The following is a 6,000-nucleotide window of genomic DNA, read 5'->3' on the forward strand; positions in this document are numbered from 1 at the left end:
AAATGGAATCTAGAAAAAATATGAAAGGAGGAGGAAAATTTTTGAGGAAGTGTGACGACACATATTTTAGATGGAGGGAATATAACAGAGAAACGAGGGGATGTACATGAACAAATTACTGACTTTGTATAATTAATATGTACAGAATAATAAGATGAATTTTAGAAGTAATAAAACAGAAAAAATTACTTATTTGCATAAGGGCTTATAGAGTTTTATACAACTAAATACAATGACTACATTTTTACTATCTTCTAAACTTCTCTTAAAGTGTTTGAATGATGGGGCTAGAGTTGGCCTCACAGAAAAACACACACTGTACTCTTTCAAAGAACCTGAGTTCAGTTCCCATCACCCATCACAGTGATTCATAATCAAATACCAATATCCTAGTTCCAGGAAATCTGGAGCCTCTCCTTATATCTGTGGGAACTGGTCTCCTGTGCACATACCTCCCCCTATAAACACATATGTGGAATTTTAAAAGTATTCTCTCAAAATTTCCTTATTGAGTTTTATGGAACCAGAGAGGCAGAGAGGGTTGCATGTATGCTATATATGATATCAGTTCATTCTCACACTCTCAGTAGTAAGAATAAAGGATTGTAATTAAATAAATTATAAGTATTATAAGGTCATTCTGGAACCCAGAATCACAAAAGAATAACACCAGTATATAAAATTATTAGACCATGTAAGAAATCTGAGTTGTATAAGTTGATGCAAATAAATAAGCATAAAATTTAAACATTATAAGGGATTTCTTAGCATTTCATTAGTTTTAATCATTGAAAGTTACAGTGTGCCTAAATTCCATCACCATATTGTCATTCATCATGTATATTTAATTAAGAAGGTTTATATGATGAATGATAATATGGTGATGGAATTTAGGCACACTGTAACTTAGGTTTACAGCCCGGCGGTGGTGGTGCACGACTTTAATCCCAGGACTAGGGAGGCAGAGACAGGTGGATCTCTGTGAGTTTGAGGCCAGCCTGGGCTACAGAGTTCCAGGAAAGGCACAAAGCTACACAGAGAAACCTTGCCTCGAAAAACAAACAAACAAACAAACAAAAAAGGTTTACAAAAGCTTTGAAGTCCACCATAACAAAAGACAGAAATTTTGGTATGAATAATCTGTAAACTATAAACTACTATTTGGTCTGACTGACACAACACACAATGGATGAGCTCCAGAGGTCAGGCAGCTTCTGACATACGTTACCAAGAAAGGAGCTCTGAGTTTAGTATCCCATGGGCCTTCAGTGCATGAAAAGCAGCTATTAAATTTTTAAAAAGATGTCTAAATAACAAGCTAGGTGAGGGGATAAATAGAATGAAAACCCAAAAGCAGACACAGAAAGACATTTTGGACAGAACCCATGAAGTTAAAACTATCAAGATAGAAGACTCAAACTAACCATGTAATTGCATTAAACATAAAGGTCTAGATGGGAGAAATTGCCAGATTAGATAAACAGCAACACAGAATTTCACTCTATGATGAATAGAAAACAAATGTATGGGCAGAGTGTCAGAGTTAGGAGGCAGGAAAAGGCAGAGTTCTTTAAAATGTCCTAGTACCCATGTTACTACCAAAGTAAACTGCTGAACAATAAGTTTTACTAGGGAAAGTATCTATTATGAATAACACAAATATTACAATATACATGTGTGTGGTGAAAATGGATCAATTTTCCAGGCAGACAGAACACTCTACTTAAAAAGTATTTAACTACAAATCCTCCAACCTGGCTGAGAAAGTGGATGGAAACTGACAAATTCACAATTAAAGTTGGAGATGGGAGTCGACAGAACAAAAGGAGGGAAAGTCCAACAGCTTCACTTGCAAATGTTCATTGTGTAATGAGATGTTGGTCAGGTTCAAGGCCCGTGGCTTCAGTACACCATCAATACTAGACCTGCATGAGACACAGCAGCTCTCAATGCCACTAAGATGATAGAGAGGTGGGAAAAATGGGGGTCGGGGGAGTGGAGTGCTTTACTTTTTCTTCTTTTTAATTATTGTTTATTTTATTTCATTTATATTCCCCTTTTCTTTCCTTTATGGGGGGACTCTAAAAGAGTGAGGGGCAGATATGGAGGGACTGGGAGATGGGTGGGACTGGGGTACATGGTATGAAATTCCCAAAGAATCAATAAAAAAAGAAAAAATGCAAAGGTTAAAGAAATCAAATTTCACTTTCTACCATTTGTTAACATGAACTAAACAATAAGAAGTCAAATGAGTGAGATTTTACACTTGTAAAAAACATGAACATATTGAATAATTCAGTGCAATTTTGACATAAGGACAGACGTTCCTATATAACAAGGGTTAAGGATGACGCATTTGGAACAGAAAATTCCCTTTTACTCATGATATATCCACAGGATAAGATTTGATATTACGAAAAACCAAAAAAAAAAAAAAAGGAAAAAAGCTACAGAGAAAACCTGCCTCGAAAAACCAAAAAAAAAAAAAAAAGATTTGATATTGAGAAAAAATTAAAATTATAACTAAATTAAGTTCTTATACTGTAAAAAAAAGAAAAGGAAGAAAGGAAAGGAGAGAAAGTCATTGAGGACAAGGAGAACATGAACACTGCTGTCAATCAATTTCACCTAACAGACATTTACAGAACACCTCCTCAAATGACAGCTTAAGACAACATTTCCAGAACACACAAGTCACTTTTCAACACACTCCATGTTACAAGATACTAAACAGGTTTAAATAAACATAAAAGACCCGATATAAAGTGATGTGTGCAATGTGACTACAGGGATATTAAAATATAAGTTAATAACAGAATAGTATCTTGATAATCCTCAATAAATGAAAATTAAACATTTCATTCTTAAAATAATCATTAGATTAAAAGAGAAAGTCTGGGGTTGGGAATTTAGCTCAGTGGTAGAGCACTTGCCTAGGAAGTGCGAGGCCCTGGGTTCAGTCCTCAGCTTAAATAAATAAATAAATAAATAAATAAATAAATAAATAAATAAATAAAGGAGAAAGTCATAGTGAAAGTAAAAGTATCAAAGTGGAAATAAAATATAACAAAATTTATGGAATAAAGCTAAACCATGATTAGAAAAAACTAAAACATGAAATGATTTTATATGAACGTGAATACATTTGGATTTTGTGTGTATGTTCCACAATAAGATCTCACTCTGTAGCATATCCCAGTGTAGCCAGGGCTACGTGTGGAGCCCAGGCTGTTCTCAAACTCATGGAATCCTGTTTCCCAAGGGCTTGGATTATAGATATGAAATATTTAACACCTGACTTAAGTAATTTGTAATCTGTGACATAAATTTTATATAAGTACTAAAAAGAAAGTAAGAAGCCCCTAATCAATTTTTAAAATTCAATAAAAATAAATATGACAAGAAGTAAGAGAAAGATACATATCTGTATAACACTGATAAATCTCTAGGCACACTAGCGAAGAAAAATGAAAGAATACTAAAGTTACTCACATAAGGAATGAGAAAAGGGATATTGCATATCCCACAGGCACTAAGATGAAGTAAAGAAATACAGAAAATGTTAAGCTTATAACAATTTGGAGGAAAGCTATAATCATTCTTTCAGAACTGCATCCTGCCATCCTGGATCTTCACAGCAGGCATCACGGCCTCATGAGAACTGGGCTGTGAGGAGTCTCCAGGCTCTGAGAAGACTGCCCTAGCCCTCACTAGACCTGGCCTAAGGGAAGACTGCTGCCAAGAAGGCCTTTGCCTTCACCTCAGCCTCACCAGAACCGGGGCTGTGAGGAAGTCCAGACTCTGAGGAGATGGCGGTCTCCCACCCGTGTGGTCCACCCCTCAGAGACCCTTAGCCTGGCCACCCTGGCCTGGGGCGGCCTTCACCAGAGTGAACTGCACAGACCTCCTCCACAACGGTTCAGCAGTTCCTCAGCAGTTCCTTCACGTCCTCAAGTCTGAGCATGCTCAATGTACCAGGCCGGAAGAACAGGTGGAATGGGGGAGGTTTAGAGTCTCTGACCGGATGCTCATTGGGCCAGAGTGCTTCAGAGGCGGGCTTAAGCCTCACATGCCATTTATGATTGGATGTGTTGCATGTGGCTCTATTTGGAGGCTGGCCTTTTCTGGTGGGATGTGGCTTTGGTGGGAATGGTCTGCAGTGTCTCAATGGGGACAAAGGTTGTGGAGCCTCTCAACACTGGGGGTCTGCACATCGCAGGCTTCCAGCTCAGCACAGGACAAGTGGGTGCTCAGGCCTCCATGGTCTGCTCATAAGTTACAGAGGGAGGCCTTGTGGCCAGAGCTGCACACATACCATCCCATAGTTCTTGTTCTGTCTCACCTTGCCTCATCTTATCTGACCTAGCCTCACATTCTCTTACCTGGAGCAGAAAACCCATTTGGCCATCTGGGAGGCCACCAGATAGTGCTGCTTTATTGCAAAGAGGAGAAAATTAAAATGACAACCAGAGAGTCACTTTCTCAAAATTACACAGCTGCTTGTATGTGACAGGGACCCTAGTCAAGTCAATTCCACAGACAGCTAGATTAGAGCTGACTTCTATTCCTCAGAACTGGCTGTGTTTAGTCCCAGTGAGGAATTGGTATCTAATAATGTTGACATTGTGTCAGGTCATCAGCTTGGCGTTCCTGTGACTCAGCATGGATAGGGAGCTTGCATTAGTCGGACTGCGCTCTTATCATTCACGTCTCCAAGTGATTTGGTAAATATTCAGCATGTAAAATGACTTAGTGGCTCATGGCTGAGAAATGTCAAAAGCATAAGTTTGAGTGGTTTCATGATCTTTAAGATAAGAGCTGTCATACAGAAGGGAAAGGAGGAAAACAGTTTGTGTCCAGGGAAACAGATTTGGTTTTAGTGTCACTGTGAGGCTTCTCAAGTTGTGCCTCCTCTGTCTTCCATTGAGAGACCCCCACCCCAGTTCCCCCTAAGGCCCGGAGAGATGAGGAAAGGGACATCTTAAAATAGCCAGAACCGAGTCAGTTCCCCATTCCCAGACAGGGTGAAGTCAGAAGTTTTAAAAGTACAAGATCAGACTGTCTGGTGGTAACTAACCACGAGACGCCCCCCTCCCCCGAGATAACATGACCAGATTTTGGAGATGGGCTGTAAAACTTCTGACAGAGCAAAAAATAAGATAAAGTCCAAGCTCAGGAAAACTGGACCAATCAAGGGTGGACTTGTACTAACCCCCTCCTCTCTGAAGAATTTTGTGGTTTCTGCCTGTAAAAGCTAACCTCCCCAAGAAAGAGGAACTCTCCTCCATGCCTCGATTAGCCGGGTGCTGCAGATGAGGGCTCCCTGCTAGCTTGTATTAGAAGTAAACCTTGCTATCGCAGTCTGGACATCTTTGGTCTACGGTGGTTTCTTTGGGGGTCCTAATCTGGGCACAACACCATCAGGGTCACTTTGGGGAATGCAAGTGTTGTTGAATCACTTGGCAAGATAGAGAAATGATTTGGGGCCAGGGATAATGTTGAAAGGAGGCAGCAAGTTCCACCTTCATCAAAGTATCTCATCCAGAGCTTTGTTCTTGCCAACTTCCACTCAATATCAGTAGGACCATATGAAAGACACAAGTGCAAGGTTTGAGACAGGAAACTGCAAAATAGACCTATGTTACATTTTAAGTTCTGCAGATGCTTCTAGAGAGAGCAACCTGGCAGTAGCTATATAAACTCCGATTACATATACCTTATACAAGCAAATACATATATCTCACCACCCAGTTTGAGAAATACATTTTATTGGGAATAGTGGTGCATGTTTCTAAACCTAGCAACTTGGGAAGCTGAGGCAGGAGGATCATGAATCTGAGACTGCCTTAGAATGAGTGCCCTTCAGCTTTAAAAAATATAAAATTATTATATTCAACATAAATGGTCTTTTTCTATTTGTTAATAAAATAAGTGTGCATACATTAATGAGAGAGTATTGATTTCTTATTTCTATTTATAATTTAATTCAATATTGAATAA

The 6,000-nt window shown here is 39.1% G+C and overlaps 1 protein-coding gene across 2 annotated transcripts in view; it reads right to left on the reverse strand.

Moving 5' to 3' along the window:
• The window catches only part of LOC128119569 (disks large homolog 5-like), a 97,534-nt gene extending 93,529 nt beyond the window's left edge, over positions 1–4,005 (reverse strand). For both annotated transcript variants that reach the window (XR_008221568.1, XM_052752900.1), the window contains exon 1: positions 3,905–4,005. The gene's annotated coding sequence lies outside the window, so the exon portion shown is untranslated. The remainder of the gene's footprint in view (positions 1–3,904) is intronic.
• Positions 4,006–6,000: the final 1,995 nt, after the last annotated feature.

Source organism: Peromyscus californicus, unplaced genomic scaffold (assembly GCF_007827085.1).
Source record: "Peromyscus californicus insignis strain IS unplaced genomic scaffold, ASM782708v3 Scaffold_24__1_contigs__length_46423439, whole genome shotgun sequence".
Classification (NCBI taxonomy): Eukaryota; Metazoa; Chordata; class Mammalia; order Rodentia; family Cricetidae; genus Peromyscus; species Peromyscus californicus.